Here is a 13,655-nt window from a genome sequence, read left to right as displayed (position 1 = left end):
AAAATTTTCAAGGGTTTGGTTCGACAAAGAGAACATCTTAAAGGTTCTATGGTTGATGGATATATGGTATACTAGATGATGGTGTGCGTTACTCAATATCTTCCTAATCTTACAGTAAAGACCCATATAGATTACATTTAGGATCTCGACTCCATTGAAAAATTTGAAGGGAGTACTTGGTGGGGAATGGTAGATTTAGGAAAGTGAAAGGTAATAAATTATGAGATATTTTTGTAGTTAATTAATTCCTAAACTTCAAAATAAATCCATTGCAAGTCATCTATTTACTTTTGTACAGTTGCTAAAGAGTGGGATGCAGTAGATTTGTTTATTGCAAACAATCGAGATTGGATGATGGTATGGATTGAACGATGTCAACATTCTGGTCATAGATTAAAATGGGAATCCATTTCTTCATTGGTTATACAAGCTCATTGTAATGGAGATCCCAATCTTACACAAAAGAAAATAGATTTAGCATATGGTTTAAGAGATCTCCATGTAGTTATAAGTTTGTTAATCAACTGTATATTTTTGAAATTGTGATGCAATAATTTATGCATGTTTGAATTATTGTAGGTGAAACATTGTGCAAGGCTATGTTATGCAATGGTTGTAAATTTTGCATAAAAAATTTTGATGACACAAAGAGAACTTGTGATTCTGGGATAAGTGCATTCTACCAAGTGACCAATATTTCATCTAGAAATGACTTACAACCTCGAGAATATCAAAATCAATACTATGGAATTTTGGTTGATATACTTGACTATGACTTTAATTCCTTCAAATTAGTTCTCTTAGTCATCAAATGGTATAGACTATGATTCAATCAAAATGATCTTTGATAGAACTATTATCGAGAATGAGAATGGATTTCCAGTGATTAATACAAGGTTATTTGAGCCAGTTGGGGATGAGACCTATGTTCTTCCAAGCCAATGTGAGCAGCTATTTTACTTAGAGGTTCTACATAAATCAGGTTGGTCATTTTTTGTTAAACATGATCCAAGAGGAAGGTTGATAAAGTATAATGCGATGGAAGAAGAAGATATTGAGGAAGACAAAGAAGTGGATCACAATCGAGAGTTAGTTGATGATGCTCCTGATGAAAATGACGTTGCTACTAATCATGATGATGATGCTTCTACTAATCATGATGAGGAGGAGGAGGTGGATTATGATGATGATGATGACGATTGTGATGATGATGATTCACAACTCACCTGATACTTATTCAATGTAATCGGTGGTAATCTCACACAATACATACAAATTATAGTCGAAGATAATCTGCATTTGATACAAGGTGTTGTTAATAGATTTCCACCGATATAATGGTCAGTTACTTTGCATTAATAATATAATTTTATGACAGTATATATATATATATATATATATATATATATATATATATAATCAACCCTTCATAATTAGATTTATTATCAATTATATAATATTATCATATATTATATTTTCTTCAATTTACTATGAGGCTAACATTCTCAACACCATGTTTTGTATGCTTAGTCCCATAAACCGTTTTGGTTTTTCGTGGACATTAATAATTTTATCTTATCTTATCTTATCTCTAGAAATTTTATGGTTTGCATTTGGAAATAGAATTTGATTCATGTATTGTTTGGGAATCTCTGTGAGAAGTGAATAGTAGAATCATACTATTGAAATTTGTATTGAAAAATCTATATTTGAGCAACCAATGGAAAATTTACATTAAAATTTAGAGAAATTGGAAAGTATGATTTTTATATTCATCTCAGAACTGTTTGTAATATGATTATTTCAACAATAGAAAATTGGAGAAAAACAAATATATTTAAGATATAGAACGAAGTATATTATGCTTGCATATTTTCAGAAGATCAAAAGCATGTGAAAATACTAATTGCATGTTTATTCTTATTTTATTTAAATATAATTTAATTTTCAAATTTATTTATTATTAATTATTATACTAATTATTAATTTTATAAATATAAAAAATAAAAAATAAATTTAAAAACTTATTATATATTTATTTCAGAAATTAAATAAATAAATATTACTTATTTTCTTATAAGTGAATTTTTAATATTAATACTTTTATAAACTCTTGGATATAAGTTAATAAATATATATATACTTGTAATTTAGTTATATTTTAATAGAAGTTATAATGGAGTTCACTATATAATCATCTAGTTATGAATATTTAATATTATGAGAGAAATTCTAAATAGTTTAGTTAAAATTATAATTTCAAGTTTGAATTATTTACTGTTGCATTATGAATTAAAGGAAAGCTAAATATTAATATTAGACTTAGATAAAAGTCAAATTAATATTTTAGAAATAAAATTGATATTAATATTTAATCTAACAAAATACATTTATGTTATTAATTAAGTCATTTATGATATAAGATTGTTCAAATAAATAACATTATAATATTGCATGACATTTTATATGCATAAAGAGATTTGACATTTAAATAAATATATTAGTCTAACAATTTATGTAAATATGTATATTCTTACTTTATTATTAAACACATCCTTATGGCCTAATCTAAACATAGAAAATGATAGAATCCATTTGGGCGAAAATTATGTGTTTCTTATGTTTTGTTAGTCTCGTGATATTTTGTGATGGTTTTATGTGACTTTTATTGTTGGTCAAACAAGGATGTGCACTAGAGGCTTTTGAGATTTGTTTTATGACTATTTGACTAGATGACGATGTATTTTATGAATCAAATTGAGATTATGTTTATGAGATTTTTTTTTATGAGCATTTATGATGACTTGAGTCTTTGGAACCAATGCATTTCGAGTTGCTTGTCATGGAACTGAATTCGATATTCAGTACATTTGTGGCATGGGACACAATTGTGATTTGTGAGTTTTGAGAAGGTAGTCTAGGTGCATCTAATGGTAGTGGCTTGCAATGGAGGTTAGGGCCCAAAGTGGCTTCCAAGGTAACTCATTGTAAGTTGTGTAATAAGTGATAACATAGTAATTAAATTCTTTAGATTCACATTAACAAGATAAGTTGGAGATATTGTCTCGTCTATGCCTTGAGTGCTTGTATAGGCTAATAATGGGAATGGGATAACACCTAGTGAGAGGTATGACTAGTTTCCTTATCTTCATGAGATGGTATTTTGGTTCTGCATGTTTCATGTTGAGAGTTCAAGGTCCAAAGTGACCAATCTATGGTAACTCAACACTTGAGGATCTAGGATCTAGTGAAAGACAGGCCCAAGGTAACTCAAGTAGTTTGACTATGTGATGACATTCCCTAGTATGTAGCTTGAGTCTCCTTGGTGGTTTTTATATTTGCCTCTAATGTTGTACTTGTTGGATATATTTATTGTGAGTTGATACTCATTGTTGGGTCTTAATTATTATGGGTGGTGGACTTTTATTGATGAAAGTTATTTCTTTGTTGGTTATTATTCTTTTGACACTTGGTATTTGATTTGGAAGTGGTTTCCTTTTAGTGTTGCATTTCTTTGTTTTGATACTTGATTTATACTTGATATCTATTTTTGACTTTGGTATGTGGTGATTTTGGTATTGGATGATTATCTTTTTGACTTTGGTATGTGGTATTGGAATTGGTTGAGTGTTTGTTCAACTTTGGTTATTTTTCTTTAAGATTAGTTTGTGTACCCTTGAGGTAGATTTGACAATTAGGATTCCTTGCCTAGGGTTGATTTTTTGATTTGATATCAAGAATTTGGTTAATAAACTTGAGTTATTTTGTAATGCATCTAGTTCCAATGTGCCTCAAACTAAATCTATCCTCTTAAGCTAGAATTGCAAGCCACTTGAATGGACTAGTAATTGGTTGGCAATGGGGTCATTCTAACATGATAGTGAGATATCTTGTGACACCTTTCTCAATTTCCCCCTCTTCCTAAAATTTTGGGCTTGATATTTTCAAAAAATGAGAAAAAAATCTTACCAACTGGAATAATGAATTCCTATAATTGGGATTACACTTTAGCCAAAAGCTTTTGTTATCTAGCACCATTTATTATGGTTCTTCTTAGTTCTTTGTTGGATATTACATTAATAGGGCACATATAAGTATTAGGCAATTCTTGTGGTTTGATACTAGAGGGTGTCACAAAAAGTGTGTTATTTGTTAGCCTTAAGGATTCTTCGAAAAGAAGGTATTACATTGGCAATTAAATGGTTTGTTAAGATTGTTAAAGGTAATGAGCCATGGAATATTTTTTAAAGGAAAAATGTTCAAGAGGCCTTGATTTGAGATGTTAAAAATGGAAGAAGGTGTAGAGCCATGATATTTTGTTTGGTTTTATTGCAAACATGTTAGGATATAATATATTATGTAATTTTTGGAGAGCCTAGGAAGCGTTGAAAATCTCTCTTAGTTAGAGGATATTAATCTTTCTAAAGGATAGTTGGCAACTAATTTGTTTGGTGGAACATTGAGAAAAATGGGAAGATCTTTGCCCTGCTTCAGGATTGTTCAACTAGAAGACATAACAACAATGGGATCTCATCCTTTGAGGATCTCTTATGAGAATGAATTGAGCACTTATCACTCATTGCATCTAGGTGATGCTCATAGAGGTCAAGCAGTGGAACTTCCTGAGAGGTCACCTATCAAGTACTACTCCAGCTTGAGCATACTTAACTATAGAGTTTCCTCCATAGTTAAACCAACCTTGCTCATAACACTACACAATTAAATACTAACAGCAATATCACAATTTGATTTGGTGTGGAAAATATCTCTTACTTATCAATAAGAAGACTTGTTGAGTCTAGTTGCTTTTAATCTAATTGAACATGTGAATTTTACATTGAAGACTCCTACAAATATATTCATGAAAGAGATGGGGCCAACATATACAAGGATGAAATAAATGATAAGATTTTTTACCACAAAGTTTCAAGAAGATTGACCCAAGATTTTATGTAGAATACTTAAGACTCTGAGGATCTTGTATACTATGATGAGCGTGAATTAAAATGTATGAGATCTTAAGTGGACTTAGCTGAACCTTGATACCTCAAGTACAACTAAATCAAAAGTAGACAAAGGGAAAGACAAATAGAAAGTGACAAAGGAAGATGAGCAAGCTCAAGATAGCAAAAAAGACAACTTAGGTGGTAATTAGATACCATATCATGTCTTTTTTATTATTTATATTATTTACTATATCCTAAAATGGTTACTTGTAAAAAAATTCATATGATTTATTATTATGTAATATTGTTTTGAGATTGTAGGCAACTTGATTTGAATTGTTTGTGCATGACCAGCTTTATCACTTTATTGTAACCAATTTCTTTTAAGATTCAATAATTAATAAAAAAACTCACTCTACTAATATGCTCCAATATCAATGATTTTTTAATTTTATTTATATTATTTAAAAAATATAATACTGTTTAATACAATTTCATTCTAATGTTTTCATATGAAAACTTTAGTGCAATTTTAGGTTTCATTATTTATAAGATTTTTTTAAAAATAAAATGAAAAGATGGGTGCTCTTTATCGAAATTTACTTCAAAGTTTATTCAAGAACCAGAACTACTTGTCACTTTTTAAAGCTCTCATTTTAAATTGAAATTCATTTCATCATACGAATAAAACAAAGAGAAAATGTCAGATCCTTCAAAAAGAACACATCAGATCTTTCATATATTTTTTTTCACTTAATAAGATGCTCACAATATTTTTTTTCAACTTTATAAGATGCTCCAATATTTTTTTCCAACTTTATAAGATGCTCCAATATTTTTTTTCAACATCATAAGATGCTATTTCCTAGCCGGCTTTTGACATTATGTCATTGGATATTCCTGAAAACTGAGGAATCTGACAAGAGGGCCTGCACTTCCTGGACGATTGTAATTTAAGAAAGTGACAACATAATGAGGGTGTTATCTCATTATCGAATCCAAAGTTTTTTATAAGAAAGCCCATCAGAGCTCTGATGTTATAATCGTTTACTACATCAAAATACTACGATGGAAGCAAAAACAACTCTCTGTGCAAGAATGATGTGAATTTTGAGCCTGTTTTCTTTAAGTTGATTCGAATAGAGAAGAGGGGACACTTTGTTAAGATGGCCGGAGATATTTCAATATCTTGGATTGAGAATGGCCCTTGTTTGGTCAAGATAGGAGAGGACATTTTCAAATCTGCAGATGAGGTATGATTAACTATTTTAGAGTATTTAAGCATTTGATTGATCCCATTTTGTCTCAGTTTTGCCGTGTATTTGCATAATCAAAAGGTCTGGATTGAGGAGATTGTCATTGAATTGCGCAAAGAAGTTGGGAAGATCCATTGGGTAATGAAGTTTTCATTTTTCGAAATTTTGAGGTATGTGAATGAAATTTTGCATTGTTAATTATGATTCTTTTGAAGGTTATATCACAAAATCCATAAATTGATTGTCTTTTTCTGTTGTCAGGGGTAATTTTTGGAAAAAATGGCATATGAGGTCAATAGGTGCAAAGAATAATACATTTAAGATTTTGCTGTAGTATACAAGATTCTTAGATGTATTTTTCACATCCTTTCCACGATGATTAATGAAGACGAGATGAATTTTCTTTTGGAGAGGGGATTCTTGGCATTTCTTGATTCACAAGAGCTGGAATATGGAGATTTCTTTCCTTCCACCATCATGAATGCCATCTACTCTGCTTCAGTTCACATTGCCATCTTTTCAAAAAGATTGCGATTGAGAGATTCATTTCCTTCTACCATCATGAATGTCATTTGTACTGCATCAGTTCACATCGCCATCTTCTAAAACTAAGTACCTCTGTCAGCTCAAGTTGTGATGATCTCAATTCTATGTGACTGAGATTGGTAGAGAGATACAGCCTTTTGGATGTTATAGGAAATCTCATTGGACTTGATGAATATAGCTTCTGGAAATAACTATGTTTGTTGTTTCTTCCTTTAATCTCAATGATGAATTACAGCATAATCTCAGCCATTAATAAAAATAAAAGAAACAACTTCATCTCCAGAAATCATTATACCCATCCTCATACACTATGCATTAAAATATTCATTGAACCTGTGAAAAGTTTTGCAATAATAACAACTTCAGCCCAAACAAATGTTCAAATAACAAGTCTCGGAAAGTAATGAACGATGGATTCTTTTTTGTTTTTGCTAGAAGCAATTCGAATTTCAGATTAGTTATGTTAAACCTTACTTATCTATGAAAATCACTTGAAAGAGGTGCTCTTTTGCAGTTCACAATTGTTACAAGTAATATTGATCACCTGGACTATTGAAATGTTATATCGACCACAAATAAACTACTATCAGTAGTTTAGTACATAATCACTCTTTTTTTTAATGAAGTAAAAGAACAGATCGAGAGCATAGCAACTTTTTTGTTACCATCCTCAACCAATCACATTTTTGTTGCAGATATAAGGATTTAGTTAATATCGTTCTTAAACACTATGGGGCTTACATATCTCACTAAATATTGCCGGGCCATGTTTTTGGTACTAATGACAATTAGACATTGTAGGGAGATCTAAATAGAAAATCAGCACATACATGTAGATTGTGATGATGTGTCTGTTTGGTTGCAGGAATATAAATATGGGAATAGGAATACTTACTCTGGAATACAAAATGAGGGTACGTATTCCTATTCTGATTTTATTAGTCAGAATTTGATGGGGAATTCGTGGACCCAAAAATCGATGTTTTCTAAAATAAATAAAATTGGAATAGGAATATATATTTCAATTCCACATATTTACTGCAAAAAGAGGGGTAAAAATTTATTAAGACAGAAAGGAATACAACAAGGAGCTCGATCCTGAGCAACAAGATCATCAAATTCTTGCACCATCTCAAAGGACAATTGCCTCCTATCCCTAATATTCCAACACGGATCATGACTAGAAGCCCATTTGGCTAAACAATCAGCAGTTCTATTCCATTCATGAGGAATATACGTGAACCTAATGAACTGAAAAGAGGAAGAGAAGAAAAGAATCTGCTTAACAACAGTGGCCAGCTACCAACTAACATCCTCAAGCTCTTGCGAAGAAAGCATGTTCACCACCACCTGGGAATCAGACTCACAGATAATCTTACTCCATCCCCGCAAGCAACATTGTTCCACAGCATATAAAATAGCCTGAGCTTCCATGAGATTGTTAGTATAATCACCCTTATGAACTGAGAAGAAAAATTTAAATCCCCAGAACTACAGCGAGCCACTCCGCCAATACCAGCCGGACCAGGATTCCCACGGGAAGAACCATCAGTGTTAATTTTCAGAACTCCACAGGGAAGAGGAGTCCAGTGCCCATCCCGGTTAACCCGACCCTTCCTTTGATAGTGAAGCTGCCTGGACATAGACGGAAACCTATGAGCTGCAGCCCCATCCTGAAGATGAAAATTGAGGCGATTACAGATAGCAAGATCAACCGGATCCATACCCCCATCAAGCTCACACTTCACAAAAATAGTTTCCTGAAGAGAATGTGATATTTTCCACCAAAGATGCAAAACACCAAGCCGAACATCTTGGAATATGCGACGATTCCTCTCCAACCAGATATGCCAAAGCATGAAAGATGGGCCAGCAATCCAAGCAGCATGGAGAGAAGAAGACTTGGAGGGAGCACTACCCAAGCGGGCCCAAAACTCAGGCAAGGAGGAAGCATGCCGACTAGAGCAACCTCAAGCGCTCCACCAAAGGTGCCATATCTGAGTAGAATAGGAGCAATGGAAGAACAAATGGGAGACAGACTCCTCTCCATTACCACACAAAACACAATAAGAGGGGCCCTGAAATGCACGTTTACAAAGATTATCCCAGGTAAGACAACGGTTGTGAGCCACTAGCCACATGAAAAAATTGCACTTGGACCAAGAAACTTTATTCCAAACTTTCTTCCACCAAGGGACCTCAGCATCCCCAAATAATTGTCTAGTTATCTCCTGATACCCAGCAGAGACATGATATTTACCAGACAAGGTACCGCCCCAAGCCAAAACATTTGGACCAAGCAAAGAAGAACACTCTCTAGAGGCCAGAATTTGAGAAAGCTCCTGACGATCCATGTCTGTACCTCCAAGAGGCCAATCAGAAGAATGCTTCCATCTGTAACCAACAACAGGTCCCAATTGATAATGAGTCTTGTAATGAGTCACTTTATCCCATCCAGCGGCAAGAAAAGAGTCACAAAGAGGCTGAAGATGAGGGTATATGGATAAAATGGAAGGGAATCCATCCCAAGCATCAGACCAAAACAAAGCCTGAGAACCTCCTTTACATATCCAGAACAGACCCCTCTTCACCAACATCGCACCTGTCTTCAAAGTATGCCAAACCATTGAGCCACAACCTTCAAGAGGAAGTGCAGAAACAGAGCAAGGATCAGTACCATGAAAATATTTATGAGTGATAATACGAGCCCAAAGTTGATGTTGTCCAGAGCACCATCGCCAATAAAGTTTAGCAGCCAAAGCTTGACTACTCAATAGACCAGATCGAAGACCAAGACCACCCTCCTTTTTAGGCCTGCAAACAGTTGCCCAATTAACCAAGCTCCATTTAGTACTACACATTACCACTCCAAAGGAATTGTCGAGAAAGAGCATCAAACTCCTTGAGAAAGTAAATAAGTGCAGCGTGAACCATGCTTCTATAAGTAGGAAGAGCTTGGATAACAGCTTGAAGAAGAGTAACCCGGGTAGCAGTAGAAAGCCATCTATGAGTCCAATGATTTACCTTATCCTGAAGCTTGGTAATCAAATTTTGCCAGAAGAGACGTGGCTGCCTGGAAACAGCAATAGGAATGCCAAGATAAGTTAAAGGAAGTGATCCTATCTGAAACCGTAGGATACCAACAATCCTGTGCTGAATAGAATCAGAAGTGTTAAAAAAGTAAATGGAAGATTTGTGCTCATTAACTTTCTGGCCTGAAGCTTCCAAATAAACATCCAAAGCATGTCGAAAGGCTTCAGCTTCTTTGATCCTAGCAAGACAGGCAAGAGCAGAATCATCAACAAATTGAAGATGGGAAAGAGAAGGTAAGCCATTACCCCACTGCCAGCCTTGAATAGAATTCTGGGACACCTGATGCTTAATGAATCTACCCAAGCCTTCAGCCATGATGATGAATAGATATGGGGAGAGAGGGTCACCCTGGCGGAGGCCTTTAGAAGCACCAAATAGTTGAGAAGGTTGACCATTAATAAGAATAGAAAAAGAGGTAGAAGTAACAGAACTCATAATCCAACTCACCCAGTCAGAGCTAAATCCAAAAGAAAGAAGAATACTCCTTAGGAAGCTCCATTTAACTCTATCGTAGGCCTTAGCCATATCTAGCTTAACAAACATGGCTCTCTCCCTTGAAGTAGCCATAGAGTGAATAGCCTCAGTAGCAATAACCACCCCATCCAAAATTTGTCTGTCAGCAACAAAACCACCTTGTTCTTCTGAGATAATAATGGGAAGCCACCTTTTCAGTCTCTCAGCAATCAACTTAGTAATAACTTTGTAAACCACATTACATAAGGCAATTGGTCTAAAAAACTCCAATTGATTAGCACCCCCTCTCTTAGGAATAAGAGTCAAGAATGTAGAGTTCAAAGCTCGAAGCATCTGCTTGCTAGCATAGGATTCTTTAACCACCTCCAACAAATCATGATTAATGATGTCCCAAAATTTCTGAAAGAATTCAACTGGAAAGCCATCAGGACCAGGAGCCTTCCCCTTAGGCATGCCAAAGACCACCTCCTCCAGCTCTTCCAAAGAGATAGGACGCATGAGATAATCATTCATTTCCTGAGTGATAAGGGAAGGAATACAAGACAAAATAATATTTTCTTCATTATCAGCAGGAGGAGAGTCCTCAGAGAAGAGGGTAGAGAAGTACCAAATAGCCTCTTGGAACAAAGCTGGCAAGGAATTCAGTTGGATACCTTGAGAATTAACCAAAGAAGAGATAGTGCTCTGATTCCGGTGAGATTGCACTGTTTTATGGAAAAAGGATGTGTTTCGATCACCTTCCTGGAGCCAATCAACTCTAGCCTTTTGCTTCCAAAAAATTTCCTCTCAAAGTTCCCATTCTTCTAGAGCTCTAGAAGCAAGGGATTCAGCCTTGCCAAGATCCTTTGAGAAACCTCGATCTCTAATCTCCCTTGTGATGACATCAAGATCTTCTTGAGCAAGCCTCTTCATAAAGTGAAGGTTCCCAAAGCATTCCCTATTCCATATCTTGAGCTGCCTTTAACATATTGAAGCCTTTTAGAAAATGAGAACATTGCAGTACCATATGCAGAAGCACCATCTTTCCACCAACAAAAAACAAAATCATGAAGAGAGGAGTCACGAAGCCACATCAACTGGAACTTAAAAGGAGGATGCTTCGGAACATAAGCCCCTATAGCGGAAAATTTGATTGGCCAAAATTTGTATATGTGATTTAGTGTATCCAAACAGAGAATTCAAAATTTTAAGAATTTACATATGCCTATTCCACTTGTATTCCCACTGCCAAATAGACTCGATGAAAATGACTTAATTAAGCTAGTATGAACATTTCCTTGATTTAATCTAGTTGAACTGTGCGAACAGATTAATTATATTTAATCTTATTAAATGACTCCTATTATTGTTTGCACTTTTGGGAGAACTAAAGGTTCATTTTTTTCTGATCAGTGTCTCTGGGACGAGAAGATTATTTCTTCTGCACTAAAAATTGCATTTGGTTAACATCTTGAAGCTTCCCTCCATATGGAAGTATATTAAAACAACATGAATAATTCATGTGGTAATTGTTCATAATTGATATTGATTTCTCTATGAAAGTTTCTTTATAATACTTTTACTGACTTGCAACATATTTGGTTGTTGATTTCTCTATCAAAGTTCAAACTTTTGGTATTATAAAGAGTCAAACTAGAGATGATTTTATTTAAAGTGTCAAAAATACTGACGATAGATGAAGATGGCTTTTCACGCAGCCTATACAAATTAAAGAGAAGATGATTAATTGCAAGCTAGGACATTTTTGTCCTTGCCTGTATGGGGACGAAGAAACTGGTTCAAATGCTTAATTGGTATTCCGCTCATGTTAGCCAACAAAACATTTCACCACGTAATATCAATCTCCACTGGGCATGCAGGAGAATAAATATTAGACATGATAAGAAAAATGAAGATTTGATCAGAGGTTATAGAAGATAGGAAAAGAGGTCTAAAACTTAGCGCAAGGATGACAGTGATGAAGATGCATTAGGAGCTCAAACCACACAATACCGGAATGAAGAAACCCTAGAAGAAGAAATAAAAATGTAAAATCCTATCAAATCAAGATGTTGAAAGCTATTTCAAGATAGGTATGAGACCTATAATTTTGATTTCTAACTATGCGGATGATTTGAATCCTAGGGAATTGATTGATTAGATAAATTATAGGAAAGAATATTGAAGTATGAAGAAATTAAAGTATTTAAAGAGCGGGGCTTGCAAAAGCTAAAATCTGTTCAAGGACATGCTACCATTTGGAGGAAGTTCAATTAATTCGAAATAGGATAGAAAATGAAATAATCATAAAATGGGATAAGATGGTGATAAAATTGAAGAATCAACTCATACATGCCAATCATGAGATCGAACAACTAAACAGATTGCAAAACCTAAGGCAAAAGAATAAATTCAGTGAGGGAGTATATGGACAAATTTATAAGATAATTATCTCAACCAGAAATAGTGAAGGTGGGAAGGAAAAAGTGGTACAGTACATGATCTGCCTTATAACAACCATTCAAGGAGAATTTGAGTCTGATACACTTAGCACAACCTTTAATAATTATAAAAGAAAGACACATAAAGATGGTTAATCAAAAGTTTAACAAAACTACTCCAAGGGAGTCATTATTAATTAGATAAAGGGGGTCTCGATTTTCTTTCCCTTGTCAAATGCGAAGTTTAATGTTAGCAACTTCTAAAAGGTTAGCCAATGAGCTCTTTCTTTAACAAGGGAAACCGCTAAACTCCAACTGTTTCAAAGAGTTGTGTCTAAACATGATATTGTCCATCCAAAGAACATTTACATTTTGTATAATATGGTCTATATGCAGATTTTGATAGATGGAACAAACTTAAGTTGGAAATTAGGCAAAAAGCATCTTATTTCAACTTGAGCTGCATAAGCATGTGATATGATTGTAACGGATAATGAGAGGTATTTATTATAACTAAAGAAAATGAAACTTCCCCTTAATTGTGTAAAGCATATATTATAAGTATCCTAAATGCTTCAAGAATGATTAATTGATATATTGAGAAGGAAAGCAGAGAAACTAGATAATCATAAATTAAACCTATGCACTATGAATTATCAATGAACAAAATTAAAATTTATATAAACAAGAGCTCTTTGAGCTAGAGTCCCTGCCTTACAGAAGTAGAAACTAGATTTTCAAGTGATAGAATTATAACTATTATATGTATCTTAAGAATTATTTTATAATTATCGTAAAGTTTTGATGATAGATTGAGAGGGGACATAACTCAAACAATTAATTATTAATCTCAAATGTACCATATTGTTATTTATGTGTTTATTCCAAATTCTAAATTTAAAGTTCATTTGTATTTATTC

The 13,655-nt window shown here is 33.8% G+C and overlaps 1 long non-coding RNA gene across 1 annotated transcript; it reads left to right on the top strand.

The window, feature by feature from the left end:
* The first annotated feature begins 5,885 nt into the window (after positions 1–5,885).
* Positions 5,886–6,939, top strand: LOC149563223 (uncharacterized). The gene is made up of 3 exons (XR_016363542.1): positions 5,886–6,199; positions 6,284–6,372; positions 6,464–6,939. It is a non-coding gene; the product is annotated as an uncharacterized LOC149563223 (long non-coding RNA).
* Positions 6,940–13,655: the final 6,716 nt, after the last annotated feature.

This window comes from Cupressus sempervirens, chromosome 4 (assembly GCF_028749045.1).
Source record: "Cupressus sempervirens isolate cs-2001-9-10 chromosome 4, ASM2874904v1, whole genome shotgun sequence".
Lineage (NCBI taxonomy): Eukaryota > Viridiplantae > Streptophyta > Pinopsida > Cupressales > Cupressaceae > Cupressus > Cupressus sempervirens.
Note: the sequence above shows the minus strand (reverse complement) of the source record. Positions and strands in the feature narration are given on the sequence as shown.